General features: G+C 41.1%; 1 pseudogene; it reads right to left on the reverse strand.

Annotated features, from left to right (window-relative positions):
* Window positions 1-10,402: 10,402 nt before the first annotated feature.
* On the reverse strand, window positions 10,403-10,494 carry LOC120360292 (small nucleolar RNA U3; annotated as a pseudogene).
* Between the last annotated feature and the right edge of the window lie 14,111 nt (window positions 10,495-24,605).

The following is a 24,605-nucleotide window of genomic DNA, read 5'->3' on the forward strand; positions in this document are numbered from 1 at the left end:
TTGAGCCCAGGAAGTTGAGGCTGAAGTGAGCCATGATTGTAGCACTGTACTCTAGCCTGGGTGACAGAGCAAGACTGCCTCAAATAAGTAAACAAACAAACAAATAAATAAAATCTTATCTAAGAGTAGAAGGAATAAAGCCTCCTCAACTCTGTAAAAGTTACCCCCCAAAATCTAAAACTAATATGATACTTAATGGTGAAAGACTAAATGTTTCTCCTTAAGATTAGGAGCAAGGCAAGCATGTACATTCTCACCATTTCTATTCAACACTGTACTAAAGATTCAAGTCAGTATATTAAGGCAAGAAAAACAAATAAAATATATCTAGAATTGAAAGGGAGAAGTTAAACTGTTTTTACTTGCAGATGACATAATTTTTTTTTTTTTTTTTTTTTTTTTTTTGAGACGGAGTTTTGCTCTTGTTACCCAAGCTGGAGTGCAATGGCGCGATCTCGGCTCACCGCAACCTCCGCCTCCTGGGCTCAGGCAATTCTCCTGCCTCAGCCTCCTGAGTAGCTGGGATTACAGGCACACGCCACCACGCCCAGCTAGTTTTTTTTTTTTTTGTATTTTTAGTAGAGACGGGGTTTCACCATGTTGACCAGGATGGTCTCGATCTCTCGACCTCGTGATCCACCCGCCTCAGCCTCCCAAAGTGCTGGGATTACAGGCTTGAGCCACCGCGCCTGGCGCAGATGACATAATTTTAAGTAGACAATTCTACAGAATGTACAAAAAAGCTGCTGAAACTAAATTGAAAACTTTAAAGCCAAACATCCACAATAGCATTAAAAGACATAAAAGGCTTGCTGGGCGAGGTGGCTCACACCTGTAATCCCAGCACTTTGGGAGGCTGACGCAGGTGGATCACCTGAGGTCAAGAGTTCGAGACCAGTCTGAGCAACATGGTAAAGTCCCATCTCTACTAAAAACACACACAAAAAAAAAAAAAAAAAAAAAAAGCTGGGTGTGGTGGTGGACATCTGTAATCCAAGCTACTCAGGAGGCTGAGGCAGGAGAATGGCTTGAACCCAGGAGGTGGAGGTTGCAGTGAGTCAAGATGAGGCCATTGCACTCCAGCCTGGGTGCTAGAGCGAGACTCTGCCTCAAAAAATCAACAAACAAAAGATAGGAAAGTCTTAGAAATTAACTTGATAAAAGATCTGTAAGACCTCTACATTGCAAAGTATGAAATATTGCTAAGAAAAAATTTAAAAGACCAAAATAAATGGAGAGATAGATAGTGTTTGTGGGAAGGAAGTCTCAATATTGTTAAAATATGTCAATTCTCCACAAATTAACATAGAATTAATGCAAAATCAAAACAGGTAGAGAATGAAGGGGTCAAAATAATTGTGATTTTTTTTCAGATCATGGAATCAATTAATAGTATGTAAAGTGAAACCTTTAGTTTAAAAGAATGACTAAAATGTCTTCCTTTATTTCATAATGTCTTTTTTCTTTGTTCAATTTTTTTTTTTTTTGAGACGGAGTTTCGCTCTTGTTACCCAGGCTGGAGTGCAATGGCGCGATCTCGGCTCACCACAACCTCCGCCTCCTGGGTTCAGGCAATTCTCCTGCCTCAGCCTCCTGAGTAGCTGGGATTACAGGCACGCACCACCATGCCCAGCTATTTTTTTTGTATTTTTAGTAGAGACGGGGTTTCACCATGTTGACCAAGATGGTCTCGATCTCTTGACCTCGTGATCCACCCGCCTCGGCCTCCCAAAGTGCTGGGATTACAGGCTTGAGCCACCGCGCCCGGCCTGTTCAATTTTTTTTTAATTTCAGTAGGTTTTGGGGGGAACATGTGGTGTTTGGTTACATGGATAGGTTCTTTACTGGTGATTTCCGAGATTTTGGTGCATTCATCACCCGAGCAGTGTACACGGTACAATGTGCAGTCTTTTATCCCTCACCCCCTCCCACCCTTCAACCTGAGTCCCTAAAGTCCATTGTATCATTCTTATGCATTTGCATCCTCATAGTTTAGCTCCTACTTATAAGTGAGAACATATTATGTTTGGTTTTCTATTCCTGAATAGAATAATTACTTCATTTAGAATAATGGTCTCCAACTCCATCCAGGTTGCTGTGAATGCCACTATTTCATTCCTTTTTAAGGCCAAGTAGTATTCCACAGTATATAAATGCCACATCTTCTTTATCTCTTCAGTGATTGATGAGCATTTGAGCTGGTTCCATATTTTTGCAATTACAAATTGGGCTGCTATAAACATGTGTGTGCAAGTATTTTTTAAATTTATTTTAATTTAAAGTTCCAGGATATATGTGCAGGATGTGCAGGTACAAGTATCTTTTCCGCACAGAGGCTTCTTTTCCGCTGGGTAGATACCCTGGAGTGGGATTGCTGGATCAAATTGTAGATCTGCTTTTAGTTCTTTAAGGAATCTCCATACTGTTTTCTACAGTAGTTGTACTACTTTACATTCCTAGCAACAGTGAAAAAGTGTTCCTTTTTCACCACATCCACATCAACATCTTTTTTTTTTTTTTTAACTTTTTTTATAGCCATTCTTGCAAGAGGAAGTTGGTATCACACTGCAGTTTTTTTTTGTTTTGTTTTGTTTTTTGTTTTTTTGTTTTTTTTTCCTGGGTGTCTTGCATTGGAACACACTGTGGTTTTGACTTGCATTTCCTCAATAATTAGTAATGTTGAGGATTTTTTCATGTTTCTTGGCCATTTGTATACCTTCTTTTGAGAACTGTCTATTCATGTCCTTAGCCTATTTTTTGATGGGATTTTTTTTTTCTTGCTGATTTGTTTGAATTCCTTGTAGATTCTATGTATTAGCCCTTTGTTGGAAGAATAGATAGCAAAGATTTTCTCCCACTCTACTGGTCATTCATTTACTCTGCTGATTATTTCTTTTGCTGTACAGAAGCTTTTTGGTTTAATTAAGTTCCATTTATTTATCTTTGTTTTTGTTGCATTGGCTTTTGGGTTCTTGACCATGAAGTCCTTCCCGAAGCCAGTGTCTAGAAAGTTTTTCCCGATGTTATCTTCTGGAATTTTTATGATTTCAGGTCTTATATTTAAGTCTTTGGTCCATCTGGAGTTGATTATTATATAAAATGAGAGATGAAGATCCAATTTCATTCTTCTGCATGTGGCTTGCCAATTATCCCAGCACCATTTGTTGAATAGGGTGTCCTTTTCCCACTTTATGTTTTTGTATGCTGTGTTGAAGATCAGTTGGCTGTAAATATTTGGCTTATTTCTCAGTTCCCTATTTCATTCCATTCATCTATGCGCCTATTTCTATACCAGTACCATGATGTTTTGGTGACTATGGCCTTGTAGTATAGTTTGAAGTTGTGTAATGTGATACCGCCAGATTTGTTTGTTTGTTTGTTTTGAGATTGCCCAGGCTGGAGGTGCAGTAGTACAATCACTGCAACCTCCACCTCCTGGGTTCAAGCAATTCTCCTGCCTTAGCCTCCAAAGTAGCTGGGATTACAGAAGCGCACCACCACACCTGGCTAATTTTTTGTATTTTTAGTAGAGATGGAGTTTTACCATGTTGGCCAGAATGGTCTTGAACTCTTGCCTTCAAGTGACCCACCCACCTCGACCTCCCAAAGCGCTGGGATTACAGGTGTAAGCCACTATGCCCAGCCAGATTTGTCCTTTTTGCTTAGTCTTGTTTTGGCTTTGCGGGCTCTTTTTTTTTGTTGCATATGAATTTTAGGATTGTTTTTTCTAGTTCTGTGAAGAATGACAGTGGTATTTTGATGGGAATTGCATTGAATTTATAGATGAATAAAATGTGTATTCTGCAGTTGTTGGGTAGCATGTTTTGTAAATATCTGTTAAGTCCATTTGTTCTAGGGTACAGTTAAGTCCATTGTTCCTTTTTTGACTTTCTGTCTTGATGATCTGTCCAGTGCTGTCAGTGGAGTGAGTATTGAAGTTCCCCACTGTGATTGTGTTGCCATCTATCTCATTTCTTAGGTCTAGTAGTAATTGTTTTGTGAATTTGGGAGCCCTAGAATTAGGTGCATATATGTTTAGGATTATAATATTATCCTGTTGGACTACTCCTTTTATCATTACATAATGTCCCTCTTTGTCTTTACCTGTTGTTACTTTAAGGTCTTTTTTTTTTTTTTTTTGGTCTGATATAAAAATAGATATTCCTGCATCATTTTGATGGAATATCTTTTTCTAATCCTTTACCTTAAGTTTATGTGAGTCCTTATGTGTTAGCTGAGTTTCTTTAAGATAGAAGATACTTGCCGGGCGCGGTGGCTCAAGCCTGTAATCCCAGCACTTTGGGAGGCCGAGGCGGGTGGATCACGAGGTCGAGAGATCGAGACCATCCTGGTCAACATAGTGAAACCCCGTCTCTACTAAAGGTGCAAAAAATTAGCTGGGCATGGTGGCGTGTGCCTGTAATCCCAGCTACTCCAGAGGCTGAGGCAGGAGAATTGCCTGAACCCAGGAGGCGGAGGTTGTGGTGAGCCGAGATCGCGCCATTGCACTCCAGCCTGGGTAACAAGAGCAAAACTCCGTCTCAAAAAAAAAAAAAAAAAAAGAAGATACTTGATTGGTGAATTCTTACCCATTCTGTCATTCTATGTCTTTTAAGTGGATCATTTAGGCCATTTACATTCAACATTAATATTGAGATGTGAGGTACTGTTCTGTTTATCCTGCTAGTTGTTGCCTGAATACCTTATTTTTTTAAAAGTTTATTATTGTTTTATAGGCCCTGTGAGATTTATCCTTTAAAGAGGTTCTATTTTGGTGTATTTTGAGGTTTTGTTTCAAAATTTAGAACTCGTTTTAGCATTTCTTGTAGTTCTGACTTGGTAATGGCAAATTCTCTCAGCATTTGTTTGTTTGAAAAAGATTTTCTCTTTCCTTCGTTTTATGAAGTTCAGGTTTGCTGGATACAAGAATCTTGGTTGATAATTATTTTGTTTAAGGAGGCTAAAGATAGGACCCCAGTCCCTTCTAACTTGTAGGGTTTCTGCTGAGAAATCTGCTGTTATTCCAACAGGTTTTCCTTTATAGGTTACCAGAATGCTTTTGCTTCGCCACCTTTAAGATTCTTTGCCTTGACTTGAGATAACCTGATGACTGTGTGTCTAGGTAATTATTTATTTATTTATTTATTTGAGACGGAGTTTTGCTCTTGTTGCCAAGGCTGGAGTGTAGTGGCGTGATCTTGGCTTACCGCAACCTCTGCTTCCCAGGTTTTAAGGGATTCTCCTGCTTCAGCCTCTCAAGTAGCTGGAATTACAGGCATGCACCACCATGTTCAGCTAATTTTTGTATTTTTAGTAGAGAGAGAGTTTCTCCATGTTGGTCAGGCTGATCTTGAACTCCTGACCTCAGGTGATCTGTCTGCCTCAGTCTCCCAAAGTGCTGGGATTACAGGCATGAGCTACCGTGCCCGGCCTAGGTGATGAACTTTTGGTGATGAATTTCCTGGGTGTTCTTTGAGCTTCTTATATTCGAATGTTTAGATCTCTAGCAAGGCCAGGAAAGTTTTTCTCAATTATTCCCTCAAATAAGTTTTCCAGGCTTTTAGATTTCTCTTCTTCCCCAGGAACACCAATTATTCTTAGGTTTGGTCATTTAACAGAATCTCAAACTTCTTGGAGGTTTTGTTTGTTTTTTTTAATTCTTTTTTTTTTTTTTTTTTTTTTTTTTTTGGTCTTTGCCACATGCCTTGTCTCTGATCTCTGAAGTTCTTTCTTCTACTTGTTTGATTTTATTATTGAAATTTTCTGTATATTTTGCATTTCTCTAAGTGTGTCTTTCATTTATGGAAGTTATGATTTTCTTTTTTTAGATGGAGTTCACTCTTGTTGCCCAGGCTGGAGTGCAATGGCATGATTTTGGCTCACTGCAACCTCCACCTCCTTGGTTCAAGCAATTCTCCTGCCTCAGCCTCCTTAGTAGCTGGAATTACAGGCATGTGTTATCACATCTGGCTAATTGTGTATTTTTAGTAGAGATGGGGTTTCACCATGTTGGTCAGGCTGGTCTGGAACTCCTGACCTCAAATAATCCGCCCACCTCGGCCTTCCAAACTGCTAGGATTACAGTTGTGAGCCACAGCACCCAGCCAGTTGTTTTTTTAATTTATCCTATCTGTTTCTCTGGAGATTTTTTTTTTTCTTTTCCTTTTTTTTTTTTTTTTTTTTTTTTTTGAGATGGAGCCTCGTACTGTCGCCTGGTCTGGAGTGAAATGGCACAATCTTGGCTCACGGCAACCTCCACCTTCTGGGTTCAAGTGATTCTCCTGTCTCAGCCCCTCCAAGTAGCTGGGATTACAGGCACCTGCCACCATACCTGGCTAATTTTTTGTATTTTTAGTAGAGATAGGGTTTCACTATGTTGGCCAGGCTGGTCTCAAACTCTTGACCTTGTGATCCACCTGCCTTGGCCTCCAAAATGCTGGGATTACAGATCTGAGCCACTACACCTGGCCTGATTTTCTTCATTTATACGCAGTACTATTTTAAAGTTTTTAAAGTTGGTTTTCACCTTTCTGGTGATGCCTCCTTGAATAGCTTAATAATCGACCTTCTGAATTCTTTTTCTGGAAATTCAGAGATTTCTTCTTGGTTTGGATCCACTGCTGGTGAGCTAGTGTGATCTTTTTTGGGTGTTAAAGAACCTTGCTTTGTCATATTAACAGAATTGTTTTTCTGGTTCCTTCTCATTTGGGTAGATTGTGTCAGAGAAAAGATCTGGGTCTCAATGGCTGCCGTTCAGATTCTTTTATTCCACAGTGTGTGTTAGGCATGTTGCTCATGTAAAGAGACCACCAGACAGGCTTTTTGTGAGCAACATGGCTGTTTATTCACCCAGGTGCAGGAGGGCTGAGTCTGAAAAGAGAATCAGTGCAGAGCAGTGGGTAGGAGTTGGTTTTAGTTGGGGCAAGTGGTCAGTTAAAGGTAGTAATCTATTTCAGAGAGGGGAATGGCGTCAAAGGATGCATAGTCACAAGGACAGGGGTCGGTAATCTATCTTGGGTAAAGGAAGGCCATCATGGAAATGCATGATCAAAAGGGTAGGGGTCATCTGTTACAAACAGGCATGATCATAAGGGTGGGGATTATCGGTTGCAAGCAGAGGGGAGGGTGTGGTAAATTACATAGTTATAGGGGTGGGGGTCCTGAGAAACCCAGTGTCCAGGAGGAAAATTCCACAAGACTGAGCAGGAACAATGGTTGCAGGTTGCAGGTTGCAGGTTGCAGGGGGAGAACAATTAGTTGAGGTAGAAACCAGTTGTTTCACTTCTCTCTGTGGCCACCTAGTTACTTGTGGTTACTTCAGACTTTCTGGCTCCTGGGGACCATCCAGAGATGTACATGCGGGTCACCAAGGCTATAATGGCCAGGCTTGGACTTGGTGACCTGACAGGGTGATTCCTTATTCTGGTGCTCTCCCCCATCCCCTGGGGATGGGGCTTCCTGAGAGCCGCACTGCAGTGATTTTATAGCTTTTCTGGGTCCAGCCACCCAGTGGAGCTACCAGGCTCTGGGCTGGTACTGGAGAGTTTCTGCAAAGCCCTGTGAGATGATCCGTGTTCAGGTTTCTCAGCAGCAGATAGCAGCACCTGCTCCAGTGCAGGTAGCAAGGAAGTGAAGTGGACTCTGTGAGACTCCTTGGTTGTAGTTTTGTTTAGTACGCTTTCTCAAATGCTGTTGTGTTAGCAGTGAAGTTGTCACACGGACAGACTCAGGACCTCGGGTAACCAGAATGTCACAGGCGATGGAATTAACTGTTTTCCCCTTCCTTGGAGCAAGATGGAGTTTTGGTGTTGTTGCCCAGGCTGGAGTGCAATGGCACGACCTCAGCTCACTGCAACCTCCACCTCGCAGTCTCAAGCGATTCTATGAATTGTTATAATGACTTTGGTTGGCCTCCAGCCAGTAAGTAGTGCTTTCAAAAGTGCATCAGCTGCAGTAGTGTGGGGGGACACTAGCTTGCCCTGAGGTCACCTGGATAAATATTGAGGATTCTCAAGCAATGGGTGGGGTGGGGAGTGGGAGGTGGGGTCATAGAGCTCTCAAGAGATTATTTCTCTTGTCTTCAGCTACCACGGTGGGTAGAGAAAGACCATCATGTGGCAGCAGGGTTATACATGTCTGAGCTCAGACACTCTTTGGATGAGGCTTGCAGCAGCTACTATGGGGGATGGGTGTGTGGTTCTCAGGCCAATGGAGTTATGTTCCCAAGGGGATTATGGCTGCCTCTGCGGAGTCATATGGGTCACAAGGCAAGTGAGGGAAAGCTGGCAGTGACAGGTCTCATCTGGCTCCCATGCAGCCAGCAAAGCCAATATCACTCCCACCATGCCCCACCAACTGCAGGAGTTTATATCCAGGCAGCTAGCTCTTGCCCCAGGCTACAAGCTTCCCTGCTGAGAAAGCAAGCAGGGCTTTCAGGCCCCACCTCTCCCTGCCTGCTGTGGCTTCCACGCTCTTATCTGCACTTCCTGTTCACCCTCCTCACCATTTTGCCCAGGAAAATTGACACTCCGTCAAAATTATTACAAAGTTCAGCTTGAAGTTTCTTTCCCCCTGTGGTCCTTTCCCAATCCCACTGGCAGCCCCCTGCCACAAAGACTCCTGTGATAAAAAGTCAAATGGCTCTCCTGGCCTTCTCTGGGGACTGAGAGTGCCTATATGGCTTTTCTCACGGCTTCTTCTACCTTCATATTTCACTCAGCTCTCTAAATTTGTTTCGGCTCTAGGTAAGATTAAATTCTTCTCCTGCGATCTGGCCTTTCAGGTTCCTCAGTGAGAATGCGTGTTCCGAGGCAGAATTTCCCTTCTCACACGTTGGGCACTCAAAGTTATTTTTACTTTTTGATAATAACTATTTTAACTGTGATTGAAATGATATCTCATTGTGGTTTTGATTTGCATTTCTCAGACGACTAGTGATGATGAATATTTTTCCATATACTGTTGACCATTTGTGTGTCTTCTTTTGTGAAATGTCTATTCAGCTTATTTGCCCATTTTTATTTATTTATTTATTTTAAAAAATTTTTTGTCTGTTTTTTTGTTTTTTTGAGACAGAGTTTCGCTCTTGTTACCCAGGCTGGAGTGCAATGGCGCAATCTTGGCTCACCGCAACCTCCGCCTCCTGGGTTCAGGCAATTCTCCTGCCTCAGCCTCCTGAGTAGCTGGGATTACAGGCATGCGCTACCATGCCCAGCTAATTTTTTGTATTTTTAGTAGAGACGGGGTTTCACCATGTTGACCAGGATGGTCTCGATCTCTTGACCTCGTGATCCACCCGCCTCGGCCTCCCAAAGTGTTGGGATTACAGGCGTGAGCCACCACGCCCGGCATTTGCCCATTTTTAAATCAGATGTTTGTTTTTGTTGTTGCCATTTTTGCTATCAAGTTGTTTGAGTTCCTTACATATTCTGATTATTAATCCTTCATCAGATGGATAGTTGGCAAATTTTCTCCCATTCTGTAGGTTGTCTCTTTACACTGTTATTCCCTTTGCTGTTTAGAAGAGGTTTTATTTTATTATTTAGCTTGATGTAATCCCTTTGTGAATTTTTGCTTTTATTGCCTGTGTTTTTGAAATCTTACTCAAAAAATCTTTGCCCAGATCGATGACCTGGAACATTTCCCCAATATTTTCTTCTACTAGTTTCACAGTTTCAGGTCTTACATTGAAATCTTTGACTCATTTTGATTAGATTTTTGTATGTGTTCAAAAGAGACAGACATCTAGTTTCACTGTTCTGCATATGGTTATCTAGTTTTCCCAGTACTATTTATTGAAGAGATTGTCTTTTCCCCAGTGTATGTTTTGGTGCCTGTGTTGAAAATGAATTGGCTGTAAATGTATGGATTTATTTCTGAGTTCTCTATTCTTCTCCATTGGTCTATGTGTCTGTTTTTATGCCACTATCATGCTGTTTTGCTTACAATAGCTTTGTAGTAGCTTTTGAAGTCAGATAATGTGATGCCTTCAGTGAAGACTAATATCACTTTGGAGAAAAAAATATTTATTTGTAATTCAGTAATACTTTCAGTTTTAAAAGTTTTCCTTTTAAGTTAAATTTCAATTTAACTTAAGTGATCAAGTGATCAATTTAATTTAAGAGCTCAAGTGATCCACCTGCCTCAGCCTCCTAAAATGTTGGGATTACAGGCATGAGCCACCGTGCCTGGCCGATAAAGCGATTTTGTTTTTAAATTATACTTTAAGTTCTGGGGTACATGTGCAGAATGTGCAAGTTTGTTACACAGGTATACATGTGCCATGGTGGTTTGCTGCACCCATCAACCTGTCATCTGCCTTAGGTATTTCTCCTAATGCTATCCCTCCCTCTACCCCCGACTCCTGCAGCAGGTCCTGGTGTGTAATGTTCCCCTCCCTGTGTCCATGTGCTTCATTGTTCAATGGTGCTCTACATGTTCAGAGAAACTTCTCTAGTAACAAACTATAGAAATGATCCCTGAAAGCACAGTCTTTTAAAAAGAACATTATGGCTGGGTGTGGTGGCTCACACCTGTAATCCCAGCACTTTGGGAGGCGGAAGCAGGCAAATTGCTTGAGTCCAGGAGTTCGAGGCCAGCCTGGGCATCATAGTGAAACACTGTCTCTACAAATAATACAAAAAATTAGCTGGGCATGGTGGCACTCTCCGATGTCCCAGCTACTCAGGAGGCTGAGATGGGAGGATCACCTGAACCCGGGAGGTTGAGGCTGCAGTGAGCTGTGATCACTCCACTGCATTCCAGCCTGGGTGACAAAGTGAGACCCTGTCTCAAAAAAAAGATACATAAAATATATTTTTATAAGATATATACATATATGTAATATGACATGTATATATTATCTATCATATATTTGATATATGATATATATATTTAATAATTTTATAACATGACATATCACATATTATAGCATATATAAATATATCTATGATAGATAATATATGTACCTCACATCTTATGCATATTTACATATATATATATATATATATATATATATATATATATATATATTCTATGTCTCAGGAGAACCCTAATACACCAGATAAAAGGCTTGAAACAGAGACTGCTGGGGAATGGAGGGAGGGTAGCATTTTGGGGGAGGGATGGGACCAGGAACTGCATTTTTCATTACAAGTCTGATCATCCTTTTTGGCTTTTAAAACTATGTACATGCATTAATGTGATAAAAAATTAAAGCAAATTTAGAAAACACAACAAACCCAAGATATTTGCTTTGTTAAAACTAAAGTATATTAAAATGTGACCAACTCCTTTAAACTAGTATAGTGAAATAAACAATAAAAACTTGTTTGTCCCTGTCTTGTTCCATTTCATTGATTCCCAAGTTTCTTCTCTGCGCTCCAGGTTCCTCACATTGTATTAAATGAAGACCATTTTACCATCTTCACAAGAAAGGAGGAAAAACTAATAAAAAAATGGTTGATAGGTTTAAAGAGGCCTGAAAGGATAAGGAATCTAGGGCAAGTCTTTTTGGCTGAAAATTGTTAGAAAGTGAGATACGACAAAGAATTATAGATTAAAGCTAGCAATAACTGAGCAGCAAGCGTTGTGCTGTGCCCTTTCTTTGCATTACATTGTTTAAATCCTCACAATGATCCTATGAGTTAGGCTAGACTCTTTCCCCCATCCTACAGATAGAAACCCTTTCAAAGGATGAGTAATGTGTCAAAGGAAGTGGCAAAGCCTGGATTTAAACTCAGATCTGTCTTGCTTGAAAGTCTAAGCTCTTGGAAACTTCCAGTGTATTTGAGCAAAACCAAAATAACAATCTGGGGGGTGGAGATAGGGCGGTAGGAGGAATCACTGTGGCTGCCAGGTCTCATGACAGGAGTACAAGAGAAAACTACTCAGTACTAATTGAAGCTGTAAAAGAATGATCCTGCTTCACTAAGGAATGCCACAGTAGATTGTCACATGAGCACCACTAGAATAAACTGAAGTATATGTACATTAATTCACCAAACATTTATTAAATGTCCTCTGAGTTGGTCACGGAGTTAGGGAATAGTAATATAAATTCTTCACTTATATAATCTAATTCACTTAGATATGAGGAGTTTCTTTTTTATTACATTTATTATTATTATACTTTAAGTTCTGGGATACATGTACAGAACACACAGGTTTGTTACGTAGGTATACACGTGCCATGGGGGTTTGCTGCACCCATCAACCCGTCATCTACATTAAGTATTTCTCCTATTGCTATCCCTCCCCTACCCACCTACCTCAATATCCCTCCTCTAGTCTCCTCACCCCTCAACAGGCTCCAGTGTGTGTCATTCCCCTCCCTGCGTCCATGTGTTCTCATTGTTCAACTCCTACTTATGAGTGAGAACATTCGGGGTTTGGTTTTCTGTTCTTGTGTTAGTTTGCAAAGAATGATGGTTTCCAGCTTCATCCATATCCCTACAAAGGACATGAACTTATCCTTTTTTATGTCTGCATAGTATTCCATGGTATATATGTGCCACATTTTCTTTATCTAGTCTATCATTGATGGGCATTTGGGTTGGTTCTAAGTCTTTGCTATTGTGAACAGTGCTGCAATAAACATACGTGCGCATGTGTCTTTACAGTAGAATGATTTATAATCCTTTGGGTATATACCCAGCAATGGTATTGGTTCTAGGCCCTTGAGGAATTGTCACACTGTCTTCCTAAATGGTTGAACTAATTTACACTCCCACCAACAGTGTAAAAGTGTTCCTATTTCTCCATATCCAGGTATGAGGAGTTTCTTGAAGAATTACTGTAAAATTAGGGGCTTTTACTATCCTGAGACTTAATATCAATATTCACTTTCTTAGAAGAAATTCGTTCCTCTAGTATTAATGTTATACTATGACTGTTTCAGCAGAGGGCACTAGGTAGCCAAGACAGTTTTGAGCGTCAGGTGGCAAAGTATTTAATAAAAGTATCTTTTTGAAGTTAATCTAAAAACAGTCATGATTTTTAAAAGCATATCAAATGTTCAAAACCGGAATAAGCCATAAACCAAAGAAAGGAGGTTTGAAATATGAATATTGGCAAGATCACTCAGGTCAATATCCTAGATGCTTACACAATTATAGATTTTTTAAATGTTCTGTTTATAAGATGATTTCCATTACTGATCTGCAAGCCTCTATTAGTGCCACCAGGAAATGTCAGTTTATCACCTAGCACTCATGAGAGAGACGGCTTAGGGTAGGGGAATAAATCCTGGGCCAGAAGCAAAAAATTTAGAGTTTGAGAGGACCTCCCTCCACTCACATTGCCTTTTACTAATTCTGTGACCTGGAGCAAAATACTTAATCCTTTAGACGTGTTGTTTCCACACCTCTAAAACAGTGATAATGTCTCTCTTGCTTATGAACGTGAAAATGTGTTGCAAATGTTGTAAATGCATAAGGTATTATTAACATATAAAAAGTCGAGGTGTTAGAAAAGAAATTCTAGAAACAAAATGCAATCCTACATAATTTCCTTTTGATTCCAGGCCTGTAACAATTGGCTTTGGAATCTTCTGGTAGTAGTGCATATCTTATTAGTCCAAACAGATGAAAAGCAACAATCTATAGTCATGATTTTAAGATTACAGTTTTCGCCGGGCGTGGTGGCTCAAGCCTGTAATCCCAGCACTTTGGGAGGCCGAGGCGGGTGGATCACGAGGTCGAGAGATTGAGACCATCCTGGTCAACATGGTGAAACCCCGTCTCTACTAAAAATACAAAAAATTAGCTGGGCATGGTGGCGCGTGCCTGTAATCCCAGCTACTCAGGAGGCTGAGGCAGGAGAATTGCCTGAACCCAGGAGGTGGAGGTTGCGGTGAGCCGAGATCGCGCCATTGCACTCCAGCCTGGGTAACAAGAGCGAAACTCCGTCTCCAAAAAAAAAAAAAAAAGATTCTAGTTTTCCAGCCTCTTAAGATTTTGCAGGTCTGTTTTTGTTTTTGTTTTTGTTTTTGTTTTCCCTCAAGACAGCATCTTACTTTGTCACCCAGACTGTAGTGCAGTGGCACAATCTCACTTCACTACAATCTTGACCCACCAGGTTCAAGCAATCCTCCTCCTGCCTCAGCCCCCCAAGTAGCTGGAACTACAGTCTATGCCACCACCCCGGGATAATTTTTGTATTTTTAGTAGAGATGGGGTTTCACCACATTGGCCAGGCTGGTCTCGAACTCCGAAACTCAAGTGATCCACCTGCCTAGGCCTTCCACAGTGCTGGGATTACGGGCATTAGCCACCGTGCCCCAACTACAAGTCCCTTTTCCACATCAAAGAAAAAATACAAATTAATTCATAAAGATTTGCTAAAAGATCTTTTCATCATGTGATCATCTACTGTCCTCAAACCGCCACTGGTTTGCGTAGAGAGATTTCTCAGTTTTCAGGGAGAAGGCACACCTGGCTATATGCTTTTCATTTTCTTATGCGTACTCACATACGCACTGTTGGCATGCCTGACTACAGGTATGGCCACCCATCATCACTTCCGAATTGCCTTTATGAGTAATGTTTCCATAAACCAATTAATAGGATATGATTATATGTTATGTGTGGGAAACCAAAGAACAAAAAGATCAAATGTCTAAGTGGGGGCTAAACATTTAGTACATATGGGCACAAGGGAAAAAAAAACCACTGGGACCCACCGGAGGGTGGAGGGAGGGAGAGCACGCCTTCTGATAATCACAGAACCAGCAGAAACCACTGGAACCACTTGGAGCTACAAGAAAATTAGCATTCTGCCGGTGAGGTGGCTCACACCTGTAATCTCAGCACTTTGGGAGGCCTAGGTGGGTGAATCACTTGAACTCAGGAGCTCGAGACCAGCCTGGCCAACACAGTGAAACCCCGTCTCCACTAAAAATATAAAAATTTGCCAGGCACAGTGGCACATGCCTGTAGTCCCAGCTGCTAGGGAGGCTGAGCCAGGAGGATTGCTTGAACTTGGGAGGTGGAGGTTACAGTGAGCTGAGATCATGCCACTGCACTCCAGCCTAGGTGACAGAGCAAGACTCTGTCTCAAAAAAAGCAAGAAAAAAGAAAAGGAAATAAAATTAGCATTCTATCTTATTACTCTTTTGTTTACATAATCAAATATATTTTAACAGTTACTACATGTGAGACCCTGTGGAAGATGCTAAAGATACATTAGGGGAAAAAAAAACAAAAATACAAAACCAGCTAAGTCCCTACATATTCGTGGAGATTCATGTGAAGGGGGAGGGGCAGACAAAAAATGTGAGGAGTGAAGGAAAATAGTTGTGAGTTGTGAATATTTTGTAAAGAAAGTAAACATGAGGCTGAAATACTAAAGAACAGAGGAAAACGATCGTAGACAGGGTGTTGAGGAAGTCACATTTCAGCTGAAAACCTGAGGAGAGGCAGCGTTTCAGCGGTTGCAGCTCCCCCAACAGAGGCAATAAATAGCATGAGCAAAGGCAATGAGAAGAGAAAGATCCTGATGTGCCTGAGGAACTGAAAACGAAACAAAACGAAACGGAACCAAAACCAGATGCTCAGAGCACAGCAAGCAAGGGGAAGAATGCCTTTAAAAAACACGATTAGGTCAGATACCAGGTTTTGCGGGCTATGGTAGGCGTTTGGATTTCGTTCTAAGGAAAATATAAAGTCACTGAAGAATTTTAAACAGAGAAATAACATCATTGGATTTGTATTTTAAGAAGATCCTCGCTACTTTGAGAAGAATGGGTTGGAAAGGAACAAGAATATCAACAGGAAGATAAAAGTCTAATGCAATTGTCCCTGAGATAGATGACAATGAACTCAATAAATGTGCTGATGGAGATGAAAAGTTGTTCATAAATTTCACATGTAGTTTAAGAGATACTGATAGTTTTGCTGGTTATTAGTAAAGTGTTTCAATGCAAAATATACATTGGAAAATAACTCAAAATATGATAATTTCATTTGACAGAATGAGTTCTGTTAACTTTTAATGATCTCAAAGCTGTTATCAAGCACTTTAATCAATTCATTATATATTAATTAAATATCTTTGACGTATATAGAAATGAAATTTGAGGCTGGGCATGGTGGCTCATGCCTGTAATCTCAGTACTTTGGGAGGTTGACGCAGGCGGATCAGCTGAGATCAAGAGTTCAAGACCACCTTGGTCAACATGCCAAAAGCCTGTCTTCACAAAAAATACAAAAATTGGCCAGGCACGGTGGCTCACACCTGTAATTCCAGCACTTTGGGAGGCTGAAGTGGGCAGATCACGAGGTCAGGAGATGGAGACCATCCTGGCTAAAATGCTGAAACCCCATCTCTACTAAAATACAAAAAAACTAGCTGGGCGTGGTAGCACGAGCCTGTAGTCTCAAGCTACTCAGGAGGCTGAGGCAGGGGAATGGCTTGAACCTCGGAGGCAGAGGTTGCAGTGAGCCCAGATTGCGCCACTGCACTCCAGCCTGGAGACACAGCAAGACTCTGTCTCAAAAATAAAATAAAATAAAATAAATTAGCCAGGTGTGGTGGCAGGAGCCTGTACGCCCAACTACTCAGAAGGCTGACGCAGGAGAATCAGTTGAACCCAGAAGGCAGAGGTTGCAGTGAGCCAAGATAATGGCAGTACAATCCAGCCTGGGCGACAGAACAAGACTTTGTCAAAAAGAAAAGAAAGAAAAGAAAAGAAAAAAGGAAAGGAAAGGGAAAGGGAAAAGCAGGAAAGGAAGGAAGGGAAGGAAGGGAGAAAGGAAATTAAATTTAAGAGAGATCCTTCTTTTTAAAAATACTTGTCAGTTTGGAAATCAAAAGCTTCCTCAATAAACCAATTGGAAAATAACCTATTGTTTAACATAAAACTAAATTGTATGGAGCAGAAAATAAGCACTCAGAAAGGACAGAGGTTAAAAAATAATTTGGACTATCAAGGAATTTTTATGGTTCCCAAATTGGAGATTCTTCCTGGGCTTTTACGGAGGGATAAAGTTTAGGTAAATCAACAAGTTCAGGCAGGGAAAGGATTTTACTTTTGGGGTTTCCACTCATCTCAGAATAATTTCTCTTTTTTCTCTCAGAACTGGCCCTTCCTCCACAGGAATGAGCACCGAGTAGACATCCAGTGCAGTCTAATCAATCTTGCCACAGAGAAGTAATTGCACTGGATGCTTGGCCCAAATCAAGTCAAGCCAATTAAACTTTGTATCTAAGGAATTCTGAACTGAGGTTCAAAATAGGGAGGTAGCTCCCTAAGCATGACTAGAACCATACCACATAAGATCAGGAGCTGCAGATGGGTAGAGAAGTGGGGAAAGCTAATCTACAGAGAGAAAGAGTAAGAGAAAAAAAATCCTGAATTATTGGTTCTAGAACCTACTAGATGCTTCCAGAGTCTGTTACTGTATTCTTGTCCTTGAGTTCTGTAAGAAAACACCACATCCTTAAAATCGTTTCCCTTTTTGCTTAAATTACTTTGTGCTAGTTGTTATTCAGAACCAATGTACCTTATCCAAGCTCAGTAGTCATAAAAATAAGACTAAGCATGATGAACAGACAGGATTGACTGTAACAGACTATCATTCTATACACAAAATATTGAGGAAAAACATAAGGCTAGGCACCATCTTTAACAAGCATAAATTTAGTAGAGTATGATAAACAGCATACCAGAATTACAATGACACCTCATGGATACTGATATCAAAGATTCTTCAGGCAAAGAATGTAAATGACATTATCAGACAGGAAAAGTAGTCATGAATTAGGGACTCATACTTTCATGTGGAAGTGTTAATTCTGAAGAGTAATTTGGCAATATTTATTAAGATTCTTTAAATGGATATAGCACTTCTTTCAAAAAACAAGGCTTTCTCAAGTTCTTAGTATATATCAGGTGCATGACTAGGTAGTGGAAATAAAGTACTAAACAAGAAAGGTAAATTCTCTGCCCTGTGGAACTTACAGGGAGAGAGGGAAGAAATAATAAGTTAATTACAAAATTGCCTGTAATTTCTAAGAATTTGACAAGGTAAACAATTAGATAAATATCCACAGATGTTGGCACAAACATGGTGACACATTACAATGTTACTTATAATTTTTTAAAATTGGGCTGGATATGGTGGCTCATGCCTGTAATCCCAGTACTTTGGGAGGCCAAGGTGAGCAGATCACCTGAGGTCAGGAGTTCAAGACCAGCCTGACCAACATGGAGAAACCCTGTCTCTACTGAAAATACAAAAAAATTAGCTGGGCCTGGTGGCACATGCCTGTGCCTGCAGAGGTTGTGGTCAGCCGAGATTGCGTCATTGCACTCCAGCCTGGGCAACAAGAGTGAAACTTAGTCTTAAAAAAAAAAATTGGAGGCCAGAAGCGGTGGCTCATGCCTGTAATTTCAGCATTTTAGGAGGCTGAGGTGAGTGAAATACCTGAGTTCAGGGGTTTGAGACCAGCCTGGCCAAGATGGTAAAACTCTGTCTCTACTAAAAATAAAAAATTAGCCCAGTGTGGTGGTGGGCACCTGTAATCCCAGCTACTTGAGAGGCTGAGGCAGAAGAATAGTTTGAACCTGGAAGGTGCAGGTTTCAGTGAGCCAAGATCACACCATTGCACTCCAAACTAGGCAACAAGAGCGAAACTCTGTCTCTAAATTAATTAATTAATTAATTAATTAATTAATGGAAACAACCAGCCAGGCACTTTGGCTCACTCCTGTAATCCCAGAACTTTGAAGCCAAGGTGGGTGGATCACCTGAGGTCAGGAGTTCAAAACCAGCCTGGCTAACATGGCGAAATCCCATCTCCATAAAAATACAAAAATTAACCAGGCATGGTGGCAGGAGCCTGTAATCCCAGCTGCTTGGGAGGCATGCCTCTCATACTAAGAATGATGGATTTCACGACCGTAATTAAGTTGTTATCATGGCACAGTTGACTTTGAGAAAGGCTTGACCTATGAGGTGTTGAGGGGACTCTTCTCAGCAGAGGAGATTCTCCATAGCTGGCTCTGAAGATGAGTGGCCGGAATGCGAAGAATGCAGAGGCCTGTAGGAGCTGAGAGTGGTCCCTGGCTGATAGCCCTCAAGAAAACGCTGATCTTGGGCTTAAAACCACAAAGCACAGAATTCTACCAACACCCTGAGTGAGGCTGGATGCAAATTTTTCCCCCGAGTCTCCAGACAAGAATTGAATCCAGCTAACACCTTAATTTCAGCCTTAGGATACCCTGAACAGAGAATCCAGTCATGCTCTGCTCAGATTTCTGACCTATGAAACTGTAAACTAATACATGGGTACTTTTTTAAGCTGCTAAATTTGTGGTGATTTATTAACAGCAATAGAAAATGAATACAGCTTCTCAACAGCAACAGCAGAAGCTGGACAGCAATCCCGACACTCTCAAAATTCTGAAGAAAGTTACGCATTTTTACATACAAATTTTTACTTTTAATTTTTGTGGGTATATAGTAGTGTATATGTTTATGGGATACATGAGATATTTTGACTCAGGCATGCAATGCATAATAATCACATCAGGGTAAATGGAATATCCATCACCTCAAGCATTTATCCTTTCTTTGTGTTAAAAACAACCCAATTTCACTCTTTCAGTCACCTTAAAATGTACAATAAATTACTGTTAACTATATTCACCTTGTTGTGCTATCAAATATTTATTTATTTATTCTATTTTTTGTTCTTATTCATTCTATTTTTTGTTCAATTAACCATCCCCTACCCCCACTACCTTTCCTATCCTCTGGTAACTACCACTCTCGTATCTCTATGAGTTCAACTGATTTAACTTTTAGCTCCCACAAATAAGAACATGCAAAGTCTGAATGTCTGTGCCTGGCTTATTTCACTAAACATGGCGACCCCCAGTTCCATCCACATTGTTGCAAATGATAGGGTCTCATTCTTTTTTTTTTTTTTTTTTTTTTTTTTTTTTTTTTTTTTTTGAGACGGAGTTTCGCTCTTGTTACCCAGGCTGGAGTGCAATGGCGCGATCTCGGCTCACCGCAACCTCCGCCTCCTGGGCTCAGGCAATTCTCCTGCCTCAGCCTCCTAAGTAGCTGGGATTACAGGCACACGCCACCATGCCCAGCTAATTTTTTGCACCTTTAGTAGAGACGGGGTTTCACCATGTTGACCAGGATAGTCTCGATCTCTCGACCTCGTGATCCACCCGCCTCGGCCTCCCAAAGTGCTGGGATTACAGGCTTGAGCCACCGCGCCCGGCGGGTCTCATTCTTTTTTACGGCTGCACAGCACTCCATTGTGTACATGTAGCACACTTTCTTTATCCATTCACCTGTTGATGGACACGTAGGTTGCTTCCAAATCTTGGCTATTGTGAGTAGTGCCACCACAAACATGGGAGTGCAGATCTCTCTTTGATACACTCATTTCCTTTCTTTGGAGTACACACCTAGCAGTGGGACTGCTGAATCATATGGTAGCTCAATTTTTAGTTTTTTGAGGAACCTCCAAACTATTCTCCATGGTGATTGCACTCATCTACATTCCCAGCAACAGTGTACCAGGGTTCCCTTTTTCCCACATCCTTGCCAGCATCTGTTATTTCCCATTTTAAATAGAAGCCATTTTAATTGGGCTGAGATGATATCTCACTGGAGCTGTGATTCACATTTCTCTGCTGATGAGTGATGTTGAACACCTTTTCATATGCCTCTTTGCCATTTGTATGTTTTTTTTTTTTTTTTTTTTTTTTTAATGATGGTGTTGTTATATACCTGATACTGCCTCATATCTGACAGCCTATAATGTCTGGTTTTCTCACTCTTTTTTTTTTTTCTTTTGAGGCAGAATCTCGCTCTATCACCCAGCCTGGAGTGCAGTGGCACAATGTTGGCTCACTGCAGCCTCCACCTCCCAGGTTCAAGCAATTCTTGTGCCTCAGCTTCTCGAATAGCTGGGATTACAGGTAGGTGCCACTTTGCCTAGCTAATTTTTATATTTTTAGTAGAGTCAGGGCTTCGCCACATTAGCCGGGCTGATCTGGAACTCCTGACCTCAAGTGATCTGCCCACCTCAGCCTTCCACAGTGCTGGAATTACAGGCATGAGCCATCACACCCAGCCCATTTGTATGTCTTCTTGTGAGAAACATCTATTCAAATATTTTGCTCATTTTTATCAGATTATTAGATTTTTTCATGTAGTTGTTTGAGCTTATGTATTTTGATTATTAATCCCTTGTCAGATGAGTAGTTTGCAGATATCTGCTCCCATTCTGTGAGTTGTCTCTTCTGTTGATTGTTTTCTTTGCTGAGCAGAAGCTTTTTAACTTAATGTGATTCCATTTGTCCAAATTTTCTTTGGCTGCCTGTGCTTTTGGGGTATTACTCAAGAAATCTTTGCCCAGTCCAATATCCTAGAGTGTTTGCCCAATGTTTTCTTTTAGAAAAGTTATTTCTGACCAGAATTATATATCTGTTCAAACTATCAGTTAGCTGTGAGAGTAAATTAAGGAAATTTTCATACATACAAGGTCTCAAAAAATTTACCTCTCATGTACTCTTTCTACTGGCGTGTGCTTCACCCAAATGAGGTGGAAACATAAAACAGGAAAGAGAAACATGTTGTATAAAAGTACTGTGAGGAGGCCGGGCACGGTGGCTGACGCCTGTAATTCCAGCACTTTGGGAGGCTGAGACAGGGGGATCACCTGAGCTCAGGAGTTTGAGATCAGCCTGGGCAATATAGTGAAATACTGTATCTACTAAACATACAAAAATTAGCTGAGCATGGTGGCAAGCTGTAATCCCAGCTACTTGAGAAGCTGAGGCAGGAAAATTGCTTGAACCCCAGAGGCAGAGGTTGCAGTGAGCCAAGATTGTGCCACTGCACTCCAGCCTGGGCAACAGAGGGAGACTCCGTCTCAAAAAAAAAAAAAAGAAAGAAAGAAAGAAAGAGGGAGATAGTGAAAGGGATCTCCATAATTTAATCAAATGCAAATAGCTTTCTTGGGAGGAAAACAGACAACCTTCTGATCATAATAAAGTGCTTTCATGTTAGTATCCATTTTAAAAGGCAAAGACTTCTTTTTTATGTGTCAAACAATGGAGCATTGTTGTGATTTTATTTTTTAAATTATTATTATTTTCCCCCCACCCTAATTATTTTTTAATGAGACAGGGTCTTGCTCTGTTGCCAAGACTAGCACAATCATGGCTTACTGCAGCCTTGACCTCCTGGGCTCAAGCCATCTTCCCACCTCAGCCTCCAGAGTAGCTGGGACTACAGGGGCATGCCATGATGCCTGGCTAATTTTTTCCTATTTTTTGTAGAGATGAAGTCTCACTATGTTGCCCAGGCTGGCCTCAAACTCTGGAGCTCAAGAGATATTCTTACTTCAGCCTCCTAAAATGCTGGTGTTGCAGACATAAGCCACTGCACCCAGTCTGTTATAAATTTCTGAGCAGAAGAGACTCATTCATGATAGCAAGTGGGGATGGAAAGGAGTAGATGAAAAATATTGTTTTGGAATATCAGATTCAAAAGTACCTGGTGATTGATTGCTAGATGGATGGAGGGAGTGATAACATGGGTGTGAAGAAGGAGAGGAGAGTTAAGGATGGTTCCCAGTTTACTGCCTTGGAATACTTGGGTGGATGGTGGTACCCTTTTCTGAAATAAGAGAAATAGAATTGGAAAAACCGGAAAGAATGCAAGCTGGATTTGAGACATCGTCAAATAAAGTAGCTATGGGACTTCAGGCAGAGAAGACGGGTGGCAACTAGATATGGAAGAGTTCATAAGGGATTTGGGCTAGAAAAAGAGAATCAGGAATGTAACAACATGAGTAAGACAATGAGTGGAGAAGGAGCAGGAGAATCCTTCCCTAGGGACAGACCTGCTTTGATTAAACCCATTTAGAGAGACTAGGCTTCAAAAGTCATGGGAAGGCTGACAGTGATAGTTTAGGGAAGTCAAAAAGTGCTAAATCACTCTAAGAGGAGGGTGTATGAAGGATTAGGAGAAAGTGAGAGACTGGCTGGTAGCCTTTTGGGGAGAGGACAAAGTGTTCAACTGGGAACTTGAAATCATTTGTGTGTGGCATGCCTTGTACATTTTTTACCTTTTTCTTTCCAGAAAATCTTTAGTAAAAACTGGCTCTTCTCAGTATTTTGTGGAGCAGAGATGTGCGTGGGAAGTAGGGGAAATGTGACCAAAAGATAAATTGTATCTTACAGAGAGAAGTCTGACATGATCCAGAGAAGGATGATGGTGACATGACCACAGGCATAGCCAGCACACTGTTAGGGAAACATTTGCACATGTCTCTCATAAAGACCAAAATCTCAGAACAGCACCTAAAGAGGTCACTGTGGTAGGAGCCGATCATAACCCTGAAAGACACAATCTGGAACACCATAATCCTGAATGCTGAAATCTCATAAGAGCAAAATTATGAAAATATAATTCTGGAAACATAATTTAAAAAATTTTAGGTCAGGTGTGGTGGCTAATGCCTGTAATCCCAGTGCTCTGGGAGGCCGAGGCAGGTGGATCACGAGGTCAAGAAATTGAGACCATCCTGGCCAACATGGTAAAACTCCGTCTCTACTAAAAATACAAAAATTAGCCGGGCGTGGTGGCATGTGCCTGTAGTCCCAGCTACTTGGGAGGCTGAGGCAGAATAATCGCTTGAACTCAAGAGGTGGAGGTTGCAGTGAGCCAAGATTTTGTCACTGCACTCCAGCCTGATGGCAGAGCAAGACTCTGTCTCAAAAAAAAAAGAAAAGAAAAATTTAAAGATATTTATTTACATTTTTAAAAGGAGACTTACTATAGAAACATAAAAACACAACAGAAGTAGGCCAGCCTCACTGCAGTAATCCCAGTATTTACAGCTGAGGCAGGTGGATCATTTGAGCCCAGAAGGTCTAACCCAGATTGAGCAAGATAGCAAAATCCCGTTTCTACTAAAAATATGAAAAAGTAGCCAGGTATGGTAGCATCTATAGTCCCAACTACCTGGGAGGCTGCAGTGGGAGGCCTGAGCCCGGGAGATGGAGGTTGTAGTGAGCTATGATCATTGCACTCCAACCTGGGCGACAGAGTGAGGTCCTGCCTCAAACAACAACGACAACAACAACAAACAGAACACTTTATAGACCGCTTTACACAATAGCAAAGGCATTAAGATACATAGTTTTGCAAGCATAAACACTCAGATATTCTAACAGTCGCATGGGTGCAACATTTATCCATATTTATAAAGAACTATGGCCAGGTGTGGTGGCTCATGCCCGAATCCCAGCAGTTTGGGAGGCTGAGGCAGGTGGATCATTTGAGGTCAGGAGTTTGAGATCAGCCTGGCCAACACAGAGAAACCCCGTCTCTACTAAAAATAAAACAATTAGCTGAGTGTGGTGGTACATACCTGTAGTCCCAGCTACTCAGGAGGCTGAGGCAGGAAAATTGCTTGAGCCCAGGAGGTGGAGGTTGCAGTGAGCAGAGACTGTGCTGCTGCATTGCCTTGGTGATGGAGTGAGAATCTGTCTGGAAATAAAAAACAAAAAAGAAAGAAATGCCTTATATAACTTCAATAATCTGATATCTTGTGACAGGCAACCCAAG

This window comes from Saimiri boliviensis, chromosome 19, assembly GCF_048565385.1.
Source record: "Saimiri boliviensis isolate mSaiBol1 chromosome 19, mSaiBol1.pri, whole genome shotgun sequence".
NCBI lineage: Eukaryota > Metazoa > Chordata > Mammalia > Primates > Cebidae > Saimiri > Saimiri boliviensis.